Source organism: Polypterus senegalus, chromosome 5 (assembly GCF_016835505.1).
Source record: "Polypterus senegalus isolate Bchr_013 chromosome 5, ASM1683550v1, whole genome shotgun sequence".
NCBI classification, from domain to species: domain Eukaryota; kingdom Metazoa; phylum Chordata; class Cladistia; order Polypteriformes; family Polypteridae; genus Polypterus; species Polypterus senegalus.
This window is the reverse complement of record NC_053158.1, coordinates 191,555,465-191,570,281: the sequence shown is the minus strand read 5'-3', so window position 1 is coordinate 191,570,281 and position 14,817 is coordinate 191,555,465. Positions and strand designations below refer to the sequence as shown.

Here is a 14,817-nt window from a genome sequence, read left to right as displayed (position 1 = left end):
AATTTTCCAAACCATAACTTCTCCATCTTTACTCTTTCTACTCTTCTTTAGCGGCTGTCTTCCACTTTTTCTAACTGTGATGGAACAATATGTGAGAGGCATAAATACAACTGAAATATAGCTTTATTGACAAAAGTAAACTCTCACCGTCATCATAATCATTTGAAACTCAGGCTTGTCTGGCATGCACAGAAAGAATTTTTTTTATCCCCATACCCGTTTTCAAGGTCACTGAACCTGTTTTGCTATTTGTTCTTATGGATTCAGCTGCATTGATGATATTAATTAATTTTGCATCTCCCCGTGGTGCCATTTTGAAATTCATGGACACTGCCACGTTCTCCGGGTTTGTATGCCGATTGCTATGTGGTTGTTAAGAAGTGACGTTTGATGCTGCGTGTACCATGATGTTACGAATTGTGACATATAAAAGACAGCAATTTTGACTTTTGCCTTATAATAGTTGGTAAATAATCTTAAATGTTTTTATTTGCATATCTTTTTTTGTGTCTTTTTGATGGTTGCAACTTTGCTCTGTTTTTCAAAATTGTCATCCGGTTCAGTTCTGGATTTTCACAATAGACTCTGGAATTCTCAGTAATGATCTTAAAGTACATTTTATTCCTGCTGTTCACCCAATTCTCGTTTTTAATGCTCTTATGGCATGCCTTAAGAATTACACAACAAAAAAACAATATAACTATTAATACATTAGCTCTTGACCACAGAAATTCTTTTAAAAGTTTATCCAATGACTTTGTAATGTGCAACTAAGGTCAAAAGCTCAAAGAAGCTCTTCTGGTGGTAATATAATAATTATAGTAATAATTGTTGTTATAATAATAGTTGGGTGGCACGGTAGTGCAGTGGGTAGAGCTGCTACATCACAGTAAGGAGACATGAGTTCATTTCCCAGGTCCTCCCTGCGTGGAGTTTGCATGTTCTCCCCGTGTCTGCGTGGGTTTCCTCCGGGTGCTCCGGTTTCCTTCCACAGTCCAAAGACATGCAGGTTAGGTGCATTGGCGATTCTAAATTGTCCCTAGTGTGTGCTTGATGTGTGGGTGTGTGTGCGCACCCTGCGGTGGGCTGGCGCCCTGCCCGGGGTTTGTTTCCTGCCTTGCACCCTGTGTTGGCTGCGATTGGCTCCAGCAGACCCCGTGACCCTGTAGTTAGGATATAGCAGGTTTGATAATGGATGGATGGATAATAATAGTTGCTGTTATTATTATTACTATTATTATTATTATTACTATTATTCAGTGTTTGTTTCCTCTCACATGATGTCTTTGTGGTTTTAGCTGTAGAGAAAAGCCAAGCAAAATGACACCTTTTATTGGCTAACTAAAAGATTACAATATGCAAGCTTTGAGGCAACTCAGGCCCCTTCTTCAGGCCTGAAGAAGGGGCCTGAGTTGCCTCGAAAGCTTGCATATTGTAATCTTTTTAGTTAGCCAATAAAAGGTGTCACTTTGCTTGGCTTTTCTCTACATTCATAATGGCTAACACGGTACAACAACCTAGTACTACAGACATGGTTTTAGCTGGTAAATCCAGGCCACAACAAGAAGCCAAAGTGATTTACCCAAACACCTTTCTAAGGATGTGTGCAGTGCCCATAAGTGCAATCTTTTGCACTTCAGTAGCTAATGGATAGCCTGGGAGCATCTTCAAGTTTTCATCATGATCTTTCTTTAATGCACCTAATGCTCCATCTATAACTGGCACAGTTCTAGTTTAACATTTCCACATCCTGCTAATCTCAATTTCCAAATTCTTGTAACTACTGATCTTCTCAGTTTCTTTTACCATGATGTTCAAGTTGTCTGGGACAGCTATATCGATCAACGGGCAGGTTCTCTCTTTCTCTGTGCAGTTTTTCCACTTTGTTACATCTTATTATATATATACTATACTATATATATATTATGGGGTGTCAAATAGGCAGTTACAATGATTTTCGGAATATATAAAATCAGCGTCTGAATATATAAAGTCATTCTTGAATATATAAAGTCAGAGTTAGAATATATAAAGCCATTACCGAATATATAAAATCAGCGTCGGAATATACAGTATAAACTCATTCCTGAATATATAAATTTAAAGTCAGATTATATTGATACTGATTGAAACGATTCAGGCACATTTTTAGTAAACTCAATGAGTTCCTAATACAATGTAATGAAATAAGTAAACAAAACTTCTTCAGAAAAATATATTAAAAAAAAAAAACACTGTTCAGTTAATTTATTCAAAATGATGTATGCACCTGGCATTTTGAGCACTATATTTATTTATTCTTTTTGTATGGGTGCATTTTTGGACGAACCTCACAAGCCCGATCAACTCTGAGTGGCTTCTGTCGAAGTTTACCTTTCACTAGTACGTGTGAAATGACAAGCACAGAAATTAGAGAATATCTGATGAAACTATACCATTCTATTTCTGAACTGTCCTAATTTTACATATTCAGGAATGATCTTATATATTCCAACGCTGACTTTATATAATCAGGCTTTGACGTTAACTATAATCAGGAATGATTTTATATATTCTGACGCTGACTTTATATATTCAAGTTTAGAATTTACATAATCCGACGCTAACTTTATATATTCAGGACTGACTTTATATATTGGGCGGCATGGTGGTGCAGTGGGTAGAGCTGCTGCATCACAGTAAGGAGACATGAGTTCGCTTCCCAGGTCCTCCCTGCATGGACTTGGCATGTTCTCCCTTTGTCTGCGTGGGTTTCCTCCGGTGCTCCGGTTTCCTTCCACAGTCCAAAGACATGCAGGTTAGGTGCATTGGCGATTCTAAATTGCACTAGTGTGTGCTTGATGTGTGGGTGTGTGTGCGCACCCTGCGGTGGGCTGGTGCCCTGCCCGGGGTTTGTTTCCTGCCATGTGCCCTGTGTTGGCTGGGATTGGCTCCAGCAGACCCCTGTGACCCTGTAGTTAGGATATAGCGATAATGGATAGATGGATATATTCGGGAATGACTTTATATATTCAGACGCTGACTTTATATATTCCGAAAATCATTATATTTGCCTGTTTGGCACCCCATAATATATACTGTATATATATATATATATATATATATATATATATATAGAACTTGGGAAATAACACATCACTTAATTAGCCCAGGAGTTCAATTAAAAACAGAAGCTGGTTGGAACAAAAACCTTCAACCACAGTGTGCCACCAGGACCGAGGCTGGGAAACACTGCCCTAGATTCTTGCACATATTCCAGTGTACATAATGTCTCTGTGTATATTCAGTAGGTGCAAGTGTTGTACAGCCTGCAGCAATATGACTAATATGCTCTTCTGCCTTGTTGCATAGTCTATATTTACTATCTACTGGCTGTTTTGGGTTGTTCTTAACCTGGTGTTAATTATTATTATTTATAATAATATATATTATTATTATAAGCACTTTGAGCTATTATTTGTATGACAATGTGCTATATAAATAATGGTTGTAAGATAGATAGATAGATAGATAGATAGATAGATAGATAGATAGATAGATAGATAGATAGATAGATACTTTATTAATCCCAAGGGGAGATTCACATACTCCAGTAGCAGCATACTGATAAAGAACGATATTAAATTAAAGAGTGATAACAATGAAGGTATAACAGACAGACAATAACTTTGTATAATAATGTTAACGTTTACCCCCCCAGGTGGAATTGAAGAGTCACTTAGTGTGGGGTCTCCTCAGTCTGTCAGTGGAGCAGGACGGTGACAGCAGTCTGTCTGAAGCTGCTCCTCTGTCTGGAGATGATCCTGTTCAGTGGATGCAGTGGATTCTCCATGATTGACAGGAGCCTGCTCAGCGCCCGTCGCTCTGCCACGTTGTTCTTATTATTATTATTAACATATTGTGTGTTGCCTTATTAAGTGTAATTGTTTTCTGTCTTACGTGCTAAAATTTTCCTCACTTAGAGTTTCCTTTAAAAATGTAGTGATTTAGTTTTATGTAAAATGCACTCCTCAAACAAAGCATTTGCTTATTTCTGTACATAAAAAAGGTCAACAAACTCACCATACAAAAAACAAGAAAGGAGAAAAAAAAACTGATTACACATAAACCATTCTCATGACACAAAGAAACATGCCCTTAAAATACACATGTCAAGGGAAAAAAAAACCTTCAAGCTGACAGGTTCCAAGTATGACTCACGAAAGTTCACAATTTGGAAAACTGCTGCTGTTCTTGACCCACGGCAGGCAACGACAGAACTTTGCCTCAGGGTTATACATGGGTTTAGAGGCACTGCATGGCAGGTAAATTAAATGTTAACAAATACTACAACTCGCTCAAAAAAAGCTAATAAACAAAACTAATATACAAGCATTTCTGGGAAAAGTCCTTAGACTCTTCAGATTCTGGTCTGAAATTTTTGTAAACCTATGGCAGTGAATGCTTGTACTCACTGCTCACCTAAAAAAACAGTATATACTTGGTAAGACTGAATTTGTGTACAGCATTTACTATAGCATTGTAGATTTCATTGAGCAGGTTTCCATTTGACATTTTTAATTTTAAACAAAGGTCAAATTAATTTTTTCACAAACATATTTTGGATTAGGAATATGTAGATGAGTGGATAAATTTGTTGACTAGTAAAAGTAGCCATACAATTTTTATACTACATCAGGGTAAGGTGTTCATCATTTTCAAATGTGTTAAAGTTTGTGTACTCATTTAAAATAATAAATGCTTAAAAGCACTCTCAGGCAGCATTCTTCACTAATAAGAACAGGCTTCCTAACTACTTATCCACCACAATCCCACTTTCCAATTAAAACCTTTTCATCGATACTCTCTAGTTTTCTCAGAGATTGAGCTGTTCTTCCTCATATCCTGTGAACCTCTACTCAACTTAAGCTATAAATGTCATAATTTCTATAGCCATTAATAATCCTTGTTAAGACAGTAAGGTGTAATGATCCGTCAGACTCAAAAACGATTTCGAGGGGCAAAGGTGACATGAGGATAACAGAAGACAGGGGATCTGCCACCTCTAGAGTTGTAGACAACACACTCGGACTACCTGGCAGGATTTAAACACTGCATCCTGCCAGTGGATCAATGTGTCTAGAGCAGTGTGTGTGTGTCATAAACTGTGAGATATAAACCAGATTAGGGCTAGGACATGTCTGTGATGAGCAGTAAAAGTAGTATACTTAGCAACATTCATGCAAGTGTGAATTCTGTGGCAGGTGATATACAATACACTTCTCATCTTACTATTTATTGTGGTAGCATGCAATCCAAGACGTACTATCTTATAAAGAATGCCATTAATGCTTTACTTAGAGCTTTTGTTTCTACATTATGAAAATACAATAAATATTCCCCAAGACACACCACCACCTCTTTCAACAACCTGTGAAACAATTAAACTGAGATGACTAACAGCAAAGACACATGTAAGAAAGGGGAGAGAGCAGGGAATGACACAGACAAACTTATGAAGCGAAGGGACTGTGGCGTTATTGTAAAATGTCGACACAGAAACAATGGACGTGGCACAAAGATGTAATATTTTTTAGGGTGTTGTGGGATTTAGAGTGGGTGGTATCCAGTATATAGTGCCTTGGCAATGCGGTTTAGTCGCCATGGAAAATTGGTCAGTACCTGGTGGCCTGTTCACCCTTATAGCATACACTGAATCCCAATTGGGGGAAAAGACTTATACTGCATTTAATATGAAACAACGAGGAAGAAATATGATTTAATAAATTTCAAGCTCCTGGTAGTGTGAAGATTGTGCTTGTTGACTGAGGACTATAAAAACACCAGAAAATATCGAGAGAGAGAGACAGGTTGTACAGGGCAGCCTACTGCATAGAGCATGATGATGTCAGTTGATAGATAGATAGATAGATAGATAGATAGATAGATAGATAGATAGATAGATAGATAGATAGATAGATAGATAGATAGATAGAGGCACTATATGAAAGGCACTATATAATAGATAGATAGATAGATAGATAGATAGATAGATAGATAGATAGATAGATAGATACTTTATTAATCCCAAGGGGAAATTCACAAAAAAAGTAGCATTAAACATTTCAAACTGGACAGTTCTCCAAATTACTTGTCCAGGTTGATCTTATGATAATAATCCTATTCTTGGGTCTCAGTATGTTAATGTGTTTCTTATTTGTGTCCTCAGATTTAAAAGATGTCCTGGAGGAAAGATTGAAAAAAAAAAAAAAAGGTCACTGGTAGGAAGAATGAAAGTGAGGGTTTGCACAGCAAACAATTACTTTGCAGTATGGAAGCCTCTTTACAGTGTAGTCAGGCTCAAAGTATTTTGTTACTTATATTCTCTTATAATCATCCACTCAATAAAGCACCAATTCTGATGAATCTGTGATGTACTTGGCCTCATTCCACATGGAGAGATGTTTAGGGTGAAATTTCCTGGTACATAATGCATCCACTTGAGGCATATTAACATAACATGTTCTTTTCAAACTAAAAGAGTAGTAGAGTAAAGCCAGGTGGGCTTACTTGTGAATACTACTGGACTTGTGTTCTTTTCCATTCCAGTGGGTTAATCTCTGGCAAGACCCGAGTCAGAGAACTTTGCACATCAGTGGTCAGTACATCATACAAGTGACACTAAAGCCATTGGAAATGTTCAAAAACTAGCGACACAACAAGTGACTCAATAGGCCAGGAAAAGAGCTAAACAGACCCAAAATAAGAAATGCCCTTCAGAGGTATAAACAAGATCAACTATTTACAGGTTTGTTTGGTCTTTTTTTCGCTTCAGGAAGCAGGGTGCCACATCAGAACCAATTAGGCAAAGTTAAATAAAGGAAAACTAAATGCAGAGAGATGACACAAATCTTCCACACATAGGAAATCCACTATTTACTTGCTGGACGGATGAGCTGAGCTTGCTTTTCTTAAAAGAAGGCTGCATTTAATTGCACTTGTCCATCCTGGAAGAGAGGTGATCTGCCGGTCATGACCTCCTCTAATTTTATCTTCAGCAACTGATGTTTTGCCCCCTTTTCCTGTGTCTTCATGATAGTCATGTAACGGTTAGCTAATAAGGTTTTTTAACATCAGCAATACAAATCTGAGCACATATGAGCTAGGCCTCCCTTTGCCTGTACATCTTACAATTATGCAAAGATTATATCTCGCAAACTAAGCAGATTTTTATGCAGGAATACTACAGTCAGGCAGGTTGATTTAGCTTTATATACTGTCAACCTCATGCCTTCTATATCATGAGTGGAACCAGAGAAACCAGACAGCTAAAGTTGTACCTAAGATGCTAACGGGTTTCCTTCCCACTTTAGATAGGCAAGCTTCCTGCTTCCTTCAGCTTTCATGGCTGCCACTCAAGACACAAAGGCAACCTTGGCTAAAACAACACCGACTTCCTCCAATAGATTACTTAATAAAAAAAGGGTAAAAAACGCTGACTGTTTCTTTGCTTTTCTTTCTTATGAATGCCATTACAAACAATAATCTTGCACACCATTAATGGAAATGGCCACACTGCGCAGAACATTTAAAAGATTTAAAAGGAAAATAGCATCAATCTTTTAAAAGCATATAACCACAAGAGCCAAAGATTCACATTAGAAGACATCAGCATTGGGGAAAGTAGTCAGAAAGGCTAAAGGAAAGTAGACAAGAAAAATATTTTTTATATTGACTTAAATAAATGAATATGGTATTCTCCCATGGATCTTATGGCATCTGCAGGTTTACAAAGTTCTAATATTTACCACTGACAGCTTTATGAGGAAGATCAGACACATCAATAGGTAGTTGGGCCAACCATAACGCTTGAGCAGCATACTTTTGTGCAGATGGGAAAAAAAAGGGGATGCTTCCTTTCAGCAGATTTAGTAGACATTCATGATCAGAGTTTTTGCGATACAGAGTCAAGTGATATGAAAATTTCTTAGTCAGGAGTCAACATAAGGATTAAGAGGGAATGGAGTGTGACAGAAGCAGGAGAACAGGCAAAATCTGATTACAACATAAGGACTTGATGGGATCTTTGTAGCATTTCAATAATTCACTCTAGTGCAGCAGGAGCAACAAATGACATGAATATTTGACACTGTTGCTCGAAAGCCATGGGAGAAGGGCGTAACTGTTGGTGCCATGACCAAGTGCTGAAAGTTATTGCTGATACCATCTTTAAAAGATATCACTAATAGCAAGCATTTACATGATGTAGCATGTTCAACTACACTTATCAATGTAGGAGAGAAGCCACAAACCATTAACGAGCCATCAAATGGTCTCCTTGCAATGGAGAAAGTATAGCAGCTGTAGGCTGACCTGGGAAAGCAACTCAGATTTCCAGATAACACTGCACAAAGTAAATGTAGGCCAGACATTGTTCTGTGGTCTGAAACAAAATATCAAATTGTTTTACATAAGCAGACAGTCCTCTGGGAAGACTATATGGAGCATGTCAACACACAAAAAGGGGGAAAGTGTGGAGGATGCCAACAAGCAAAAAGGGGGGAAAAGTATGAAGGATTAGAGAATGAATGTCATAGGCAAAGCAGGAGTGTACTTAGCATATTTATTGAGATTGGCCACAGATTGTTCAAGGCAGATCATGTGTAAGGCGTTTAGCCTGTTGGATATTACTTGAATTCATAAGAATAGTGGTTTTCCAAGTTACCACAGAAGTTGACGTGAGGGCTTAATAAAGTTGTGGATCAAAAGAAATGAATGATAAATGGGCACTGGGGCATCATAAATACCCAGGGAAGTAAGGACTAGAGGACTTGCATGCTGGTCTTCATGAACAACTCTCAGACACACTGTGGGTTTTATATATGTACACATAAGAAATTGGAAATCAGAAACATCAAGATCACTGTGGATCAAAAGGCACAATTAGCAGTTTGTTTATACCATTTGGGCACATGTTAGGGTTCTGCCAAAACTAGCTGCATCACAAGGGCTAAGGTGTCTGATTTTGAATGACCAAGGGATCCCAGGCTAACTCACTACTTCAATATGTTTTAGATGTAATAATTTTGCGGATGGTGTCTAATGTTTGTCCAAATCACAAACATACTCCTGATGTGATAAACGTTTAAGAGACTTTGTTTGCTGCATACATCCTTGAAGTCAGCATACTGGCTAGGAAAAAGCCTCCAATGAAAAACAATTCATCAAAGGTGAAGTAGTCTTAATGGCACGGTTTCAAAATAGGTGGCTCCTCAACATTCAAGTTCTTCAGAAGACCAATTCATTTTAGGATTATGTTGCTTTAACAAGGGAGAACGTAATAAATAGGCATAGGACAGTAAAAACAAAATTCTTCAACATGTAGGGTATCTTAATATGAAAGAAGGCTTATTATTGGGGAAACATATGCTATAATAGCCTTCCCAAAAGGTCTACCATCTATCAAATTAAGACTTAATATATACTTCAGTGAAATGTTCTGGCAACAATTTAAATGTAATAGGCCAGTGCTAACAAAGTTCTGAACTGATCTTGAATTAAATTAATTCTGAGATTTCAAGTGGATTGAAAATGGTCTGATCAGCCCAAAGCTCCCATCAGAGCTACGTTGCCATGTTTCTCTATTAGTTTAGAACAGTGGTTCCCAAACTTTGTCCAGGGGACCCACCATGGCTGCGGGTTTTTGTTCCAACCAACTTCCATTTTTCATTGGACTCTTAGCCTCATTATTTTAACATGGCTTTCTCATAGCTTCATTTAAGTTTAATCCTGATTGATCCAGAGGGGACTGGGTAGTCTAATGGTCTGGAATCCCTACAGATTTTATTTTTTTCTCCAGCCATCAGGAGTTTTTTTTTTTTTTTCTGTCCACCCTGGCCATTGGACCTTACTCTTATTCTTTGTTAATTAATGTTGACTTATTTTATTTTCTTAATGTGTCTTTTATTTTTCTATTCTTCATTATGTAAAGCACTTTGAGCTACGTTTTGTATGAAAATGTGCTATATAAATAAATGTTGTTGTTGATACTCTATATATGCATTTAATTATCAATATCATTCCAGGTGGCTCCACTATCCACACTAACCCCTACTCTCTCTTCTGTTCTTTTTCCGGTTTTCTGTGGTGTTGATCTGCACCACCACCTGATCAAAGCACCATGATGTCCCTACATTGATGGATTAAAGGCCAGAAGTCCACATGACCATCATCATCAAGTTCGGCCATTTGAACCCTGAATACAATGAAGACTGATTGAGAGGTCATTTATGTTAGGTAGAATGCCTAGAAGGGGCTGGGTGGTCTCCTGGCCTCGGAACCCCTGCAGATTTTTTTTTTTTTTTCTACAGCCGTCTGGAGTTTTTTTGTTTTTTTCTGTCCTCCCTGGCCATCGGACCTTACTTTTACTCTATGTTGAGTAGTGTTCCCTAATTCTATTTTCTTATTTATTTTGTCTTTTTTCTCTTTCTTCATTATGTAAAGCACTTTGAGCTACATCATTTGTATGAAAATGTGCTATAGAAATAAATGTTGTTGTTGTTGTTAGCCTAATTAAGTGCGTCATTATTTCCCAGTTTCTGTGTTTTGGAGTCAATGTAGAAATTACAAACTAAGTTTGGTAGATTTTTATTAAAATGTAATAAGCAGTTATAAGGGGAAGATGTAGTTTACGTCATTTACAGTATTTTCAATATAATTTTCATTCTGCTTTTCCTGATGTTCTGGTTATTTAATTGGTTATTTACTCTTTAGTGGGTCTGACACTGAAGTCGTTGCAGCTTTCATAATCCTGGGTGTCTGCTATGCTGGTTGTTAATTGTCACTATTAGGGTTAAATGAAGGAAGCAAACTAAACAGGAAAATGGGGAAATAATGGGAAAGCAGCAAAAGAGAGTTAAGCATTTATAGCTTTAGAAAAAAACTGAAATATTTCAAAAATGTCTTATAAATGTAAAAACCATACTGTTGTGTTTTTCTGAATGCAGAATAAGAGAAGAATAAAAAAGACCAGATAATTAAATTAGAGTTATTATCGATTATTAGCACTGATTGTGAATGTGGTTGGAACAAAAACCTACAGCTACAGGGGTTCCCTAGGACCGAGTCTGGGTACCACTGGCTTAGAACATCTCCTTAGGAATAAGCTGACTGAGATGGGAGTAGATTCACACCTTGTGGCATGGATTGTGGACTATCTTACAGACAGACCTCAATATGTGCGTCTTGGGAACTGCAGGTCTAAAATTGTGTGCAGCAATACAGGGGCGCCGCAGGGGACTGTACTTTCTCCGGTCCTGTTCAGTCTATATACATCAGACTTCCAATATGACTCGGGGTCCTGCCACGTGCAAAAGTTCGCTGATGACACTGCTATTGTGGGCTGCATCAGGAGTGGGCAGGAGGAGGAGTATAGGAACCTAATGGAGGACTTTGTTAAATGGTGCGACTCAAACCACTTACACCTTAACACCAGCAAGACCAAGGAGCTGGTGGTGGATTTTAGGAGGCCCAGGCCCCTCATGGACCCTGTGATCATCAGAGGTGACTGTGTGCAGAGGGTGCATACCTATAAATATCTGGGAGTGCAGCTGGATGACAAATTGGACTGGACTGCCAATACTGATGCTCTATGTAAGAAAGCTCAGAGCAGAATATACTTTCTGAGAAGGTTGGCATCCTTCAACATCTGCAGTAAGATGCTGCAGATGTTCTACCAGACGGTTGTGGCGAGTGCCCTCTTCTACGCGGTGGTGTGCTGGGGTGGCAGCATAAAGATGAAAGACGCCTCACGCCTGGACAAACTTGTTAAGAAGGCAGGCTCCATTGTAGGATTAAAGTTGGACAGTTTAACATCTGTGGCAGAGCGACGGGCATTAAGCAAACTCCTGTCAATCATGAAGAATCCACTGCATCCACTGAACAGTGTCATCTCCAGGCAGAGGAGTAGCTTCAGTGACAGACTTTTGTCATTGTCCTGTTCCACTGACAGACTGAGGAGATTGTTCCTCCCCCACACTATGCGACTCTTCAATTCCACCCGGGGGAGTAAATGCGAACATTAATTTAATTTTTTTCATTTTTATTACTATTTAATTTAATATTGTTTCTTTGTATCAGTATACTGCTGCTGGATTATGTGAATTTCCCCTTGGGATTAATAAAGTATCTATCTATCTATCTATTTAATAGATACCACTTCCCCACAATGCAGACATAACCTACCAAAATACGTCTGTTTCTGTTTTCTTTACTTGGGTTAGAGTTAACTGCCATAGCAGAAAGTGTTTTTTTTTTTTTAAACGCTTTCTGAATTTTCAAGGACAACCCCACAATTTCATCATAAATTAGAATAAAGAAATCAGAATGAATCTGAAATTCTTTCTCCAAATATGTGAAATATTTCTTTAATTAAGTTAATTTCAACTTTACTCATTTCGGGGTCTGACTTTTCTGGGCCCAGGTTTATGTACTATCACCATAATGTGAATGACAAACGCACAACAAAGTTACAAGGAAATGAGACAATAAACATAGTCAAAGGCTGGCCAAGGTCTAAATCAAAAGGTCAGTGAGTGCCAAACTTCTAAAGTCCAACAAAGAAATCAAAAATCAGAGTTAAAAGCAACTTGCAAAAGTCCTGAATGCCTAGTAAGATTAAAAAATATCTTAAGGTTTTTCAGAATTCAATCCAGATACACGGATGCAGCAAATAGTGTGCACTGCCATCCTAAGTAGCGGTGACTTAATGATATCACGCACAACAACCTCAGCCTGCTATAAGTTCTCAACAGAGCTTCACTGCTAAGAAGATGCTATGTAGAAACATCTGTTTATGTGCTTTGTTGTTACTTTTGTCATTATTTTTCATATTTCTATGTATGGTTCATTACATTTGTAATTATGTACTGCCCTTTTAAATGTTCCTCCATTCATTGTGTTTTGTGGGTGGACCGCAGGAGGCACGACCACCCTAACATCACCAGTTATGAGTGCTCACTTTCGCTTTTTAAATCTTGAGTGGAGAAGGCACAGATCAAGAGATCATCAAGTTTGTATTTGGAGTTGTGAATATTGCGATTTTCTTGCATCTATTGGGTTCTGATTATTTTCTGCTCTGTATTTAGTGCTTTGCTAACAGTGTTGGGGGTAATATTCATTATCGTGTTACTATGGAAGATTATTCCTAACACTCTGGAAAAACATACTGAGTTATTCCACAAAGTATTGAGTTTTCTTGTAAAGATGTTGTCTGCTGCTGTGGGAGTAGCATCGTGTATGCATGCACTCGTCGTCTGGCGACAGGAAGAATTTAAGTACATGCGTAGCATGCAATCAAGTGAAAACAACTGAACAAAAGTCATAGGTATACATTTAACTCTGCATGCATATGCTAAGGGGTAAATTTAGTCCAGCCAGTTTAGCGTTGCCATGAACCAGTGATCATTGCAGCAGCACTTAGTGTAAAGAAAAACACAGAAAGTGAAGGTATTTGGCATATAATCTTGCCGATTTACAAATTGAAATTTATCTCTCATTCCACATAATGCTGTCGCCCCATTCTGCATACAAGAGATGGACACTCCACAGTTTTCAGTGGTGCTCATCCTGCTTGTGTCTCTTTTTTATTGGAAGGAGTCTTAGTTTGGGTCACTGGCTGCTGAACCTCATCTTTGACAAACTACAATTCATTGTGAACTCTGATATGGATTTATAGACACTACTGTTCTATTTAGCTGTACAATAATTGACTCTAACCTAGCTGATCAAGCCAAGTCAGCTTCAATTAGTTATTTAAGGGATCTGTTTTCAACCACAGGACCAACAGTGACTGGACATGCTATTTGGGTGTGACCCATTCTACATACTGTACATTCTTGGCACTGTTGCATAGAAGAAGCCCCAACAGCGTTACTGTTTATAACAAAGCCGCATAAGTGGTTTTACTGTTTATAATCTAAATTCTTTTTGTGAACTAAATACCGCATAAGTGGTTTTAACAACCACTATGCCATATTCAGCGTCACTTAAATCTAAGTTTGTCCATTCTTTTTGTGAACTAAATACAGACAACTAATCTGTTGGCACTTTCCTACCACTGCTACCAGCTTTAAGTGGCATGATTTCCACATATGATGTTATTACTAGCAGAGCAGTTCATTACAGGTATACTTAATAAAGAGGCCACACAATGTTTGTGAACCTCTGAACTACACAGCCTTAAGAGCTACAACACTACAGTGACTGATCTAGTGTCCATACACAAACATCTGATTAAAAATGTGGTATTAAATGACTTAAAATAAGCATGAACGGGACACATTTGCCTTATTTGAATAAATAAAAACAAAACATACACATAAACTGTGTTTTGGCCTGGTTTTACTACTACCTGACTAACTATTGAGAAGATGTGAGGAGTTTCAACAAGATGATAGTAACTGCCACCACGAGACTGATGTGGGCAGAAGAAATGGAGTGTCTATAAAAAAAGAAGACAACAAAGTGAAAATCTAAATAGATTTTCACATTTTTGTGAAAATATTCGGGAACAGTAAAGATACTTTAACAAACATGACCATAACAAAAATACATTTTTCTTCAGACTTTGTAAGTTACTACTGAAGAGAATGTTTCACTCTATGCTATAAATAAGGTTATTACAGTACTTTATAGAACTGCATTTTTTTCTGACTACAGGAAAAATAAATTTATCAGTAACAAATTATAATCAGCATGTTCAAAAGGGAGACAACTGTGGCATTAAACTATCATATATTTGCTCTTTCACCTCTGGAAAAAAATGCTGAGTACTCCTTT

At 37.8% G+C, this 14,817-nt stretch overlaps 1 protein-coding gene across 4 annotated transcripts in view; it reads right to left on the bottom strand.

Annotated features, from left to right (window-relative positions):
• The window catches only part of znf438 (zinc finger protein 438), a 138,684-nt gene that overhangs the window by 93,489 nt on the left and 30,378 nt on the right, over window positions 1-14,817 (bottom strand). The gene's annotated exons all lie outside the window — the stretch shown is intronic.